The 13,269-nt window shown below is 51.6% G+C and overlaps 1 protein-coding gene across 1 annotated transcript in view; it reads right to left on the minus strand.

Annotated features, from left to right (window-relative positions):
- Positions 1 to 9,869: 9,869 nt before the first annotated feature.
- The window catches only part of LOC102988895 (podocan), a 39,594-nt gene continuing 36,194 nt past the window's right edge, over positions 9,870 to 13,269 (minus strand). The window contains exon 7 of the mRNA XM_055083183.1: positions 9,870 to 10,028. The gene's annotated coding sequence lies outside the window, so the exon portion shown is untranslated. The remainder of the gene's footprint in view (positions 10,029 to 13,269) is intronic.

A 13,269-nucleotide genomic window follows, 5' to 3' on the forward strand; every position in this document is an offset into this window, starting at 1 on the left:
ACCATCGGCAGGGAGACAGCCACAGAGACATTTTGTTCCAGAGAATGGAGCCCCAGGGGGAGGGAGGTGGGGCTTGTGGCCTGGGTTAGAGCCCAACTCAGCCATTCTTCCCACAATCTGGCATCTTCCAGCTCGTGGGCCTCTTTTTTCTAGAATCCACTCCAAACCAGTCCCCAGCCTGACCCCCTCCTCAGACAGGCACGCTCAGTCCAGCGGAGGTCCACATACCCTTGGCCAGTCGTGGCTTTGTAAGGCGCAATGAGGGGGATGAGCAGGCAGCAGAGGTTCCAGGGGAAGAACAGGGCCTCTGGAGTCACTCACTAGATGTGTGAACTTGACCAAGTCTCTTAGCATTTGAGCCTCAGTGACCTTATCTGTAAAATGGGAAGAACACCTCTGTCCCTCGCAGGGTTATTCTGAGAATGAAATAAGATAATGCACTTGAAGCACCCAGCATAGCTCCTGATACATCACCAGTCTTCTCCAAGGCCCAGATGAGATGTTTCATGAAAACCTCTACCTCTGTTTCTTCTCTCAGCAGGCAACCCCTTGGGGTGACATCTTTCTTCCTCATGCTCCTTTAGCACCTGCAGCTTACTTGTCACTTCCTCCAGAAAGTCTCCCTTGACTCAGGTATGCTTGGGTGCTCCTTCAACATTGATACAGGTACAGTGCATGTAGCATTCCTCCATCTGAGTCCTGCATATCTGTGTTCACAGCGGCCTTTGCAGGGGCATGGACCACACGTCTCCATATAGCACATTGTCACCTTGCCCAGAACCATTCCCCATGCCATGATTGTCAAAGCCTCCTCATTTTCCATGAATTCCTAGTTCTTACTGCCTCTTGATTTTCTCTTCCCTCACATTCCTACAAGCAGTCATGAGGCACAGCCTTTGCCAGTTTCCCATTCAAGTATATTTCCCTTGCTTCAAGCAGTTCCTAATTTTTGCAACTTCACCAACAGTTGGGAACAAGATCACAGGTGAGGATCACATCTAGAAGTGTAAGCCCTTCAGCTGTCTCTTGGTTCTTTCTTTCTCTCTCTGTATATTAGCTATCTACTGCTGTGTAACAAATTACCACAAACTTAGTGACTTAACACCATTTACTATCTACCAATTTCCATGGGTCAGAAGCCCAGGCATGGCTTAGTTGGATCCTCTGCTCAGAGTCTCACAAGGCTGCAATCAAAGTGTCATCTGGGCTGTGTTCTCATTTGAAGGCTCAGCCAGGGAAGAATCCACTTCCAAGCCCATTCAGGTTCTTGGCAGAAATTATTTCCTTGTTAAAGGCTATCAACTGGAGGCCACCCTCGGGTCCTAGAGGCTACCTGTAGTACCCTGCCTTCTGGCCATCTCCAAAGGCAGTTCCCAACATGGCTCTTTGCTTTGTCAAGGCCAGGAGGAGGATCCTCTCTCTCCAGTCTTCTAAGACAAAGTCTTATATAACATAATCATGGGAATAATATCCATCACCTTTGCCATAGTCTATTAGAAGCAAGTCACAGATCTCACCCACACAGGGAGGGGGATTACAGAAGGGCATGGATCACTAGGGGTCACCTTAGGGTGTGTCCACCTCTTTTCTCTCTCCACACCTTCCGTCTCTCTACCCTTCTTCCAAGACCAGCCAGAAATACTGCCCTCCTTGTCTTTATAAGTCACCTCCACTCATGCCCTGTTCCTGGAGTGGGGTTAGGTGGACGTGTTGCTCAGCTTCTGGTCCAAGTGGCTCATCAAGGAATTTCTTCTGAACCCCCTTACCATAAAAAGAATCCTGAAGAATTTGAATTCACCTCTTTCTCAGGGACATCAAGGGTCTGGTACATAGTAAGTGCCTAAGAACTGCTTATTAAATAAATAAAGAGCAGTGGAAGGAAAGTTGAGGCAGAATTCAGGGAAGTTTTATGACCATCATTTGAAATGACCCTTGGAGGATGATTAGGAGTTGTCTTTTTAAAAAGGTTTGTACTTTAAAAAGTTATATAAGCCAATTACAAATACTGTGGATAACACCAACAAAAAAATCCCATCATTCCACAACCCTAATTCTACCACTGTTCTTCCTGTAAATGTTTGTTCTTGTCATTCTTAGTAGTGAATTCACTAGGCCCAGGGTGTGGTCCTTGGCTGACTGGTTCAGAAGCTCAACCTCATCTGAGTCCCTGAGCTGGTCAGGACTGTCCTCTGATGCTGACAAGAGGCAACCAAATAAACCAAATGCCAATTTATTCATCCACAGAGATAAATACAGTTGCCAAGGAGGACGGCTGCACACAACCTCTGGCCAGAGCATTTCTCCCTATAGGCGCATCACTTGGGGACCCCGCTGGTTAAATCTGTTTGCTGGCAGGACAGTTTAATTATTTAATGGTACAACCAGTATGAGTCCAGGTTTGCCATTTTCAGTTAGTTCCTGGGACCCCAGGTGGTGGAGTTCCATCCTATGTGCATTTAAATTGAGTGAATTCAATTACATATGCTATGAAAAAGAGAGAAAATCATTTAAAGGAGACAAGTGGCTTCCCCCATTCGAAGAGCTATGTCCAGGGTGAGTGTACCATGGGAGAGCTGGGTCTACCTCACTCTAAGCCAGCCTCAGTTCCCAAGTGCCTTTCAGAGTGAGCATGTCCCCACATTGTTATTGTGATTCTAGGCCATGAAGAGAGGGTTGTTTGGTTTCCTTTTTACATCATGGCCTCTAAGTGTATGCTGACTGCTTCAGCTGGTGTTCACCTTAAGAAACATCAGCCCATTCCCAAACTGGGAGGAAACCTGTCTTGAATGAAATTATATACCTCCTGAACTTAACGAACAACTTAAGGGATCTTCAAGGGCAAATTTAATTATGAGTGATTTTTGCTTTATATACTGACTTGAGAACTGAATGTGCTGAATATGGTCCTACTTCTCCTCTGTACAAGGAGGAAGCCCAGTGTCTTCCTCTTGAGGCCTGCATCCGTTGGCCAAGGTCAGCTTATAAGTAGGTAAAGAGAGAACTGGAACATCTGATCTTGCCACTAGCCCTGTTGCTCTGGTTCCTTCCATATGGTGTCGCTGTTGAACACAGGTCTTGCATGGCTTGGTTCAAGCCTGGACATGGCCCCTTGCAGTTACATGTCCCTGCTCAAGCCACAGGGATGCTCTGCTCTGGCCCCTAGATCATACCAAAGAGCTCAATTGTTGTTCCTCAAAGCAACCTCAGTCATGCCCTGAGCTTAGCTCCCTGGGGTTGATCCCTGAATCCATTTTCTATCCTGGTGGGTTAGCCCTGGAGACCTTTAGTGCTGACAGGCCTTGGTCATGAGCACTCTAGTATACCCTGATTCTAACTTCAAATTGCAAGGAGCAGGGGTTGGGGGTCTTAGTCTCTTTTTCCTCGGAAGGCTCCAGAGCCTCTCATGCACATTGGTGCCCCTTTCCATCACTCTACAGATCTTAAGGTCTCATGAGGAGGGGTACTTCCATCAAACCGCAAATCTCTCCCTTCCCCTGAACAATGTGTGCCTTCTTGCCTTGCATTTGCCATTTGAAAAATTCTTCTAAAAACAAAGTCAACTGTAAGGAGACTTGCTGTCTCTACCTTTGAACACAAAAGACTCAGACAAAATTTAGAAAACTCTGCCTCATGTTACATTGGCATAGGAGCTAGTAGTCTGATGATTAGGACCTGCCACGGCATTGTCATGTCCTTGAACCAGGGCCCCTCTCCCATGAGTGGTACTTGAAGGGTGCTGAGTACTTTGCCACTCTCCACTCTCTTCTCTCTGCTCCACTGCTGACTGATTCCATGCTAATTACACCTTCTTTCATTAGGAAGTCAAGGCTTTGGAGCCTTCCTTTCCCATTTTCTCCCTGTAACACCACTTGTTGCTACTCTGATCCCTTTTGCTTTTAATTTATGGTTTAACCCAAAGAATACTGGCAACTTTCTGTTCTTTTAAGTTCTTGGAGGAAACCTTACTGTTACTTCTGCAAAAGTATGTCTATCTGCTTTTTTTTTTTTCATTCAACATGATATAAAAATACCCATGCCACACCCTCATCTTTGTAATCACATTTCACTGTTCCACTCAGAGTCTGGAGCAGAGTTTGCAAAGCCCTTTTCCTTTTACTAGACACTCAGGATGCTGCTGGATACCCTGCTGGGGCATCACTATGCCCCAGGATTCTAGATGTACCTCAGCCTCTGTTATTTACCATACTCTTCACCTCGGCCATAGAATGGACACAACGCCATCTGCAGATTTACAAAGAAATTCCCAGCAGGTGCTGTGTGTGTTGGGGCCGGGGGGCGTTTTGTCCCCACTAAGGTTGGAGTTTGCTTCTAACGTTGGGAAGTCAACCTTGTTTTCACACATCTCCAGGCAAGAGCAATGCAAGGAACCAGGGGTGGGTCAAACCAGCATCTGGATCCAGCTAGGGCCTCCAAGTCTCCACTTGCTTTTTGCCAAACCCTCCTCTCCCCTCATGGTTCAATTTCTTAAACCAGGCATCATTCAAGGAAAACTGAATCCATGTGTTTGTGATTCACTGATGCTGAACATGGCAGAATGTTTTGTAAGCTCTACATCACAGCAGAGAAATCCAAGGGCGTGTGTGGGTTAGTATGTGAATGTGTGGTGTGGGTCTTTACATATGTGTGTGTTGTGTGTGTATGTGTGTGCATGTGTATGTATTGCTTTTCTTTCCATTGTAAGAATTTTAAACTGATTTTTCTTAGAATCAGGAAGTCACGTTTGGCCAAAGAAACCCAACACTCCCTTCTCCCCCTTCCTGAGGAACTCTAGTTCGGCAGAAAACTCCCAAACACCCACGTTCTAGCTTACTGGAGGTGGTCCTGGGCCAAGCAGCCGTCGGAGTCTGGTTTGGGAGCCAGTGTGCTGGGGGCGTCCCGGGATAGACAGTGAGTGGGAGAGGGCAGGAGGAATAGGCAGCCACGGCTTCTGCAAGCCATGGGGCGACTGTTCTTAGCAGAGCTTTGCTGACCTCTCTGATGGGAGCCCTGGGATCGCTCTTTGGCCCTCTTTCCCAGTCACCTGATCGCCTTACTCATCAGGAGGGGGAACATGGCCCAGCTGTGGGCTGCGGGTGAGATCAGACCGTCAGCCTGGTGACTCCGACAAACTCCCAGATTTTATCACCCATCGCAGACTCCCGTGCTCTTTCCCCCTTCCACTTAGAGAATTCCTGTTCATCCTTCAAGGATCTATTCAGCAGCCCCCCTCCCCTGGGAAACCTAGCCTGATTCCCAGGCCGGGCTAGACCCTGCTTCTGGCCTCTCTCAATCCCAGCCATGACCCAGGGTTTTGTGTTGTCCAGACTGCAGGTCTCTCCACCCCCCTGAGGACCACAAACCCACCTCCTTCATTTCTGGGACCCCATAGCACACAGAGCATGTGTTCAACCTGGGGCGTGCTGGGGACCTCTCTGAGCCTGGGGAGGTGAGTGAGGTTTTGAAAAAGCTCCTGCTGCTCTTCTCTGTGGAGACACTGCACGGAGAGGGTCTCGTTTGAGTGCCTGGGGCAGGCAGGCCCAGCCAGGGCCTTTGGGGAGTAGACACCAGCAGCCCTGATGGAGGAGGGAAGGGAGGCAGGGGACCTGTGTTCTCTCTGGGTGGGGTCTTTCCCTCCCGCTGGAGCAGGGCTCCTAACCATGGCGTAGTGGCACTGGTCGTAAAAACCAGTGACGGGCAGCCCAGGGAAGTCATTCCTAGGGACGGTCTGCTACCGTAGAGCAGAGTAACTAACGGTCACTCGCAGGAACACTGTTTCCCTCCCACCTGCCATTCTTTGCCTTGTGGGAGAGAAAGGGGTAGGGGTTCCGCTCACGTGGATTGGGAACTGGATTGACCCTTATTACACTCAGGAACGCAGCCTTTCCAGTGGAAAGGGGTTGAGACTGGTCGATGGTCAGATGTGAGCTCTCGGAGGGCTGCAGCTGCGGCTCCTCCAGCTTTTGCTTTTGACTGAGTTCAAGCTTGTTATTTTTGAGTTCCCAATCGATGCCCCTCCCATGCCCAGGGGCCTGGGAAGGAGAGACCTACAGAAGTCAGTTGGGGATGCCAGGGTGACAGCATCCCCCCAGGCCCATGCCTGTCTCTGTGCTGCCTCCTACTCCTCCCTCTCCCACCCCACCTCCCACCCTCTGAGCCCTGCACTCCCTCCCCACCTTCCTACCTGCCTCCATCCCGTGGAATCTAAAGTGGAACCAAAGAGGTTTGGTCTGTGTGGCTCCAGAGGGCAGGGCTGGGCCCAGTGTAGAAATTCTCTTTCCTGGAGGCAGATTTCATACTAATAAACATAACTAGCCCACAGAGGAGGCAGTGAGTTCTCTGTCCTCTGAGGTGTGCAGTCAGAGGTGGTAGAGGAATTTCTGCCCTTGGGAGGGAGTGCTGGGACCAGATGACCCAGACCTTAGCCAAGTGGGAGTCTGGCCTCCTGCCTCGGGTCTTAGAAGAAGTTGGCTTGAGGGTGGGGCTGTGGCAGGGACAGCCGGGAAGCGTAATTCGGTGCTAACGTAGCACTTGCTGTCAACTGCTGGGCCTGTCATTTGCTCAGGGCAAGGAAAAAGACCTTAATATTTGGAAGGGCTGACAAGACTCCCATGGACCCCCGGATGCCTCCATCCACTTGCCTGTCAGGTGGACTGCCTGCAGCTACACCCAGGGACCAGCTTGGGAGAGCCTCCCTGCCTAGGTCACACGAAGCCAGAGCCCAAGGATTTGGCTCCTTCCTGCCTTTAACTTCCTAGTGCAGGATGTTGTGACTATGGATGTTGTCATGCTAGTAGACCAAGGTTCAAATCTACTTACTCACTGTGTGACTTTAGCAAGTTGCTTGCACACCTCCAGTGACTGGGAGTTCACTACTTCTCAAGGTGGTCCCTTCCAGGACAGGACAGCTCTGTTTGCTAGAAAGTTATTCCTGGTGCTGAGCTGAGATCTGCTTCCCTGTGGCTTTCCGCATCAATCCCAGTGTTCCCGGGGTCTGCTCTGCTGTGCTCCACAGCCCCTGCCCTCCAAGCTGGCATCACTGTCCCCTGCCACCTACCCCAGCTGCCCTCTATGGGGCACACACCTCCCTCCCCTGTCCCTTTCCCAGCGGGGTCTTAATGTCACGGCAGGTCCGTGGCCTCCTCAGCAAGCCCTCCAGGCTTCTAGCCCCACAGGCTGAGGGCCCCCCACCCCTTTGGCACCCTTATTCCCCAGTGTCTCACCAAGCTGGCAGCAAACAAACCCCCAAAGTCCCCCTCCCACGTGCTGCCACTGCGGCTCAGGCCCCCCTCCACCCCAGAGCTTGTGCTCCTCGAGCTTTTGAAGCCAAGCATGGCTCAGCCTGTGTCCGTGTTCATCTTCATCATGTCAGTCAGAACTGGCCTGAGGTCTGCTTAGTTCCAACTCCCTCATCCAACACATTAGCTGTTCCTCCCAGCTTCCCAACCTCCACACATCTGATCCACATGCTGTGCCAAGTGCCCTTGGCCAAGGCATTGATAAAAACAACCAGGAAGGAGAGGGCTGAAGGGAGAGCCCCAAAGTACACCTCCAGAGAGCCTCTCAGCTTCTCAGCGCTCAGAAGAGGGCACTGCCTGTGATAATCATTCCCCAAAGTTCTCAGAGGACCCCGTGTCAACTGCTTGATGTCACACGGACACACAGTGCCAGGGGCATTTCTCTAAACCTGGCAAGGGGCCCAAGGCTGGTCCAGGTGACTTTTCCTCCGGGAACCCACAGTGGGTGCTCATGGTCATCAGAGCTCAGAGGTCACCCCTTTTCACAACTAGTCTAGAGTTCCACCCTGGCTTAACATCACACACACACACCAGCAAACCTGCACCCGGGCCAGGCCAGGCCCTGGGCTCTGAGGGCCTAGAACTGAGCCAGATTCAGCCTTTCCCTGGAGGAGCTCACAGTCTGCTGGGGCAGGTGGTCACAGAACAGACGATGCCACCACAGAGGAGTGCTAATTATTGGAATATATTGAATACTTGCTATGTACCAGGCGCTATTCTAAACCTAGATCAACGCTCACAATGAACCATCATTATCCCCATTCTATCCTCCAGTGGAAACTGAGGCGCACAGAGGCTGAGGAACTTGCCCAAGGCTCCCAGCTAGTGAGGGCTGCGTGCAGGAGCATCTGGGAGCTGCCTGGCCTAGTCAGTGGGCTCAGGAGGCCCTCAGAGGGAGGAAGTACCTGCGTGGAGACTAGAGAGCTGGGTAGCAGCAGCAGGAGAGGATCAGAAAGTAAAGCAGGGAGGGCAGGGGCCCGGGGACTGGGTTCCTTCAGCGTTCCCTGCTTCGCTCAGCACGTGTTCCCGCCAGCCTGCCCTGCGCCAGAGCTGGGCTGGGCCATGGGGGTTCAGGGTTGAGCATGCCGGCAGAGTGCCCTGTAAGAAACTGGGAAGCACAGGGTGCCCTGGGGAGGTAGGTGAGATCGCCATATCAGGGAAGACTTCCCAGAGGAAGGATGTCTGAGCTGACCTTGGAAAGGGCAAGTGGAAAGTGGTTGGGCTGGGCAGGTATGTGAGGGGTTGGGGGCGGGGGTGGGTGGAGAGTACCAGGCTAAAGGAACAACCAGCACAAAGATGGTGCAAGGAGCAGCAGGGAGAACGGGGTGGCTGGAGAGGTGCCAGTGAGGAGGAGGAGAGTGACCCAAGGCCTTGAAGGAGCGTGGACAGTTCCTGAGGGCGAAGGGTGGCCACCAAGGACTTCAAACAGCGAGGGGCCCCCAGCAGTCTCAGCAGCCTGCCCGCCCTCCACAGTGAAGTGTGCAGGCAGCGGTGGGTGCCTCCCGGTGTTATATGGGGTCACGATACCCGCCTCAGGGGCTGGCGTGAGAACAGGTGAGGGTCAGTAGTGGCCTTTTTCTCCCTCCATTCCCCGCCCCCTGCAAGTGGAGGGGTTACCAGATGGAAACAGGCTGGGCCCAGGAACCAGCCGGCTCGCCAATCACATCAATCTCTTGAACCATAATCCCAGGCCCTGGGGGCGGGGCGGGGGGGCTGACCAGATGGCTTCAGAGGGAGTCCCAGACTTCTGGGCTTCCTGAGGCGCTTTGCCAGGGCCCTCGAGGATGTGGGGGACCACCTGGCCATCATGGGAGTCTCGGAGGCAAGGTTACCTGTTCTCCCCTCACCATAAATCACAGAGCCTGAAGGAGCATTTGAAGTCATCCTCATGGAATCTCCCACTCAGTCTGGGAGGCTTGATCTAGCCTTCCAACAGGTGGCCACCCCGCCTCCATTTGGATACCTCCAAGATGGGGAGCTCACCACCACAAATCTGAGGGCTGTAGCCGTGGGGCAGGTCATGAACTCCAAGCGTTGAACTAAAGAGGCATTACATGGGCTGAATCACATTAAAATCACGGTTAGCCAAAACCGGAAGGCCTTTTCTTGCACAGGAGTTAAACCAGGTCTGTACCACGGAGAGTCACCGTGGGAGACGGGAAACCCCACAGCACCGAATCCCTGTTCCAGTCTTAACTTCACAACTAGGCAGCTTGGCCAGTTAGCTCCCCGCCCTGCGCTTTATTTTCCTTATCTGTGACTCAAACTGCACAACCCAAGAAGGCAGTCGCTAGTCATCAGTGACTACTGAACCCTTGAAATGTGGCTAGTGCAATGGAGCAACTGAACTTTTTGTTTTTAATCAATTTAAATTAAAATGTTAAACCAGAAGCCGTTTTTTCTAAGCATTTTTATGTTGATTACACATTGAAATGATAATAATTTGGATATACTGGGTTAAATAAAGTATTATTAAAGTTAATTTTACCAAAAATGAACTTCACCTGTTTCTTTTGACTTTTTTTTTTTTTTTTACTGTGACTGCTAGAAAATTTAACATTACAGTGGCTCACATTATCATCCTATTGGGCAGCACTGACAGAACATTAAGAATCAAATGAGGTGGATGTTCATGTGTTTGGGGACAGTTAAGCTCCAGATGAATTACGGTTTCTGTGGCTGCTGGTACTTGAGGGGTTGTGTTTTTCATCATACAAGCAAGACATGCTTTTTCTAGAAATAATAGAGAATGTGGAAAAACATTAAAAACAAAACAAAAATTGCCCCTCATCCTACCACCCAAAGACAGCTACTGTTAAACTTTAGTTTTTCCCCTGTGCATGTCCATGTGACCTAACACTCCCTGCAGACCACACCACCCTGGCTTGTAGGTTCTCAGAAGGGTCACTTTAACAGCTTGGCCCAAAAGTCTAGACCTCGAGGAGCCCCCTCCAGCCAAATGGCAGGCTGTCAAGGAAGTCACTTGAACTTCCTTTCCTGTGACTGTGAGTTCTGGGAGGGGCCGCTGGCTCACGTGGAATCCAGGCCTTCCCCGCACTTAGCTCCCGTTCTCCTCGGCCTCTGCCATCAGCTGCGGTCACCCTGGCACTGCCGGCACCAGCATGGGGAGGGGAGGGTCTGCTGTGTCATACTGTCAGCAGTTCCTCCCCAACCGCCCTCACCTCTGCCGCTCCCCTTTCTCTTCAGCCAGTAGAAAAACCCTTTCCATCCTGCAGGCCAGAGCGAGGTTCCACAGCGGAACTGCTTGTGTCCCAGGTGATGGAATTCTTTCCATGTTATTCATCAGCCCTCTCCCTTCCAGAGCCCCTGTGTCAGGGGTCCACTCCTGCTATATCTAGAACCTGCACTCCCTTCCTTACCACATCCGCTCTGTCCCTGAGCTGGGACCACCCCCATGTTAGACCTCTTCTTCCTCAGGGTGGCCTTCTGAAGAGCCCTTTGCCCCTTTCTGAGATCTGATTTTCATCTGCACCCCTCTCCTGCACAATCCCTCAAGCATGTCTATGTTTATCTGGACCACAAACCTCCAGAGGGGTCTGTGTCACAGGAGCTCCAGGGCACCCTGCAGAGCTGCAAACTATCTTATACTCTGCTTTCTCCACTTGACATAAAATAGGAACATCTTTCCAATGACACCATCACTTCTGATGGCTGCTTAGAACCCCACTGCATGGATATGCTGTAACTTTTAATCTAATCTGCCGTGATGATTGAAGTTGGTCCCAGCTTTTTGCTCTTACAAATACCACTTCAGTGACCTTCCCTATATACTTTGTTTACTTTGATATTCTCAGATCTAAGGAATTCTTAGTTCTCCCGTCTCAGACATCCAGCAAATTCTGCTAGATGTGTTGTGTTGGACCCCACTCTCCCCTGTGTCCCCCTTGGCCCTCCTACTCCTGAGCTCAGTCCATCTTTTCTGCCCCATATCTCACTCTACCTCAAATATGACCTGAGCTCTGACCACATTAAACACCACAGTGTCCCCACACTTTCCAGCCTCCCTGTTGTCTTCTGGTGTCCCACTGCCTGGCACATCTGCTGCATCTCCAAATCTGCCTCATCTTCCAGTGCCCCTTCCTCCACGTAGCCCTTCCTGATCCTCCTAGCTAGAAGTGATCCCTCGCTCCTCTGAATAAAGATAGCACATCCAGGGGCTTCCCTGGTGGCGCAGTGGTTGCGCGTCCACCTGCCGATGCAGGGGAACCGGGTTCGCGCCCCGGTCTGGGAGGATCCCACATGCCGCGGAGCGGCTAGGCCCGTGAGCCATGGCCGCTGAGCCTGCGCGTCCGGAGCCTGTGCTCCGCAACGGGAGAGGCCACAACAGAGGGAGGCCCGCATACCACACACACACACACACAAAAGATAGCACATCCTTGTCCCCTCCCTTGTGGTACTGATGCAAACACCTTGACCCCTGGTTACTTGAGTCCACTTCTGTCCCGAGTGTCCATGTCCATCTTCTTCCCAACCCCCCCTGCCAGACCAGGAGTTACTTGAGGTCAGGGACTGATTTCTGATTTCTTTCTGTGGGCACAGGGCATGGCACAGAGTGGGCACGTGCTAAAGGATTGAATAACTACATGGATGAAGGAGGACAGGCCTGGAGCTGGGGAATGAGTTCCGGTCCAACTGGCCACTAGTGTCCTATGTGACCTCGAGCAGGGCCTCTTCTCAGGGCCATGGCTTCCCTGTGGCCTGAAGTAGTTGGACTTGGCTGTGAGGAAATTCTGTTATGGTCAGAGGCCTGTTTGGCCCTGGGCCGAGGTGCTGGCTCTTGTCTGGGGATAATCTCTCTCACGGATGATGTTGCAGGGTGGCCCCCATTTCTCCTGGCCACACAATCTCATTATGAGCCCTTCAGAATTTACATCTAAGACCCACCCTAAGCCCATCACTAACATATGGTGTCCTGGCAGACAGGCATGAATGGAGGTTGTAAACATTGACTCATTCATTCATTCATTCACTCCTTCATTCAGCAAACTACACTCCAGCAGTGTAGTTTGGTTCTGGCTCTGTGGACCCAGCATTGAATCAGACCCAGGCCCAGCCCTGGCGGTGCTTCCAGTAAACAGTCAACAGTTCAATAAGGTGGGGCTGGGACAGAGGGCAGCACAGGGGCCATGGGAGCCCAGAGAAGGGGCCTTACCCCTGCCTGATGGTCAGGGAAGGCTTCCTGGAGGAGGGGACCCTTTAACTGTGTCTTAAAAGAGGAGTGAGGCTTTGCTACAGCAAGCAGGGAAGAGCAGGGTGCTCACAGGCAGCGGTTGCAGGAGAGGCTTTCTGTGCTCAGCCCTGATGCTAGATGTAGCCTAATGATAAGAGGAGGTAGATGGGGAGGGATTATCTGCTCTTGTTTACATGATTAAAACCAGACAAATACTTCCTTTATCTGAAAGAATGAAAAGGCTTTGGGGAAAAATCCTTTTGGCAGCAAAGTGCAAGCATCTCCTTAACTAATCTCTCACTCCCCACCTGCCCCCATCCCCCATCCCCAGCCAAACAGCCATGAGAAAAATAGCTCCAGGGCTGACTTGCTCTGGTGGGCAGAGAGCCAGGGTCAGGGCAGGTGGGGAGTGGGGAGGAGCCGAGAGGAGGGAGACCCACAAGCCTCTCCATACAGTCTCCCGGGAGGAGAGTCTGGGCCGGGGCACTAACCCAAGATGGCCACAGGGTGGCACCTCTCAAAGAAAGTCTAACCATGGCCCCATTTTTTAGATGCAGATCCTGAGGCCTAAAGATGGAGTGACTTGCTTGCCTGGGTCACATAGCCAATGGGCAGGACTGGGATTAGGACCCAGGTCACCAAGTCCCAGTCCAGGGCTCTAACTCACTCACTCATTCACTCTCACTCATTAGTTCATTCAAGAGCCTGCAGTAACCACCTGCTTGGTGGCAGGACAGAGAGCTCATGCTGGGCACGAGGGGTCCACAGAGAAGTCAGACCTGC

This window comes from Physeter macrocephalus, unplaced genomic scaffold, assembly GCF_002837175.3.
Source record: "Physeter macrocephalus isolate SW-GA unplaced genomic scaffold, ASM283717v5 random_521, whole genome shotgun sequence".
Classification (NCBI taxonomy): Eukaryota; Metazoa; Chordata; class Mammalia; order Artiodactyla; family Physeteridae; genus Physeter; species Physeter macrocephalus.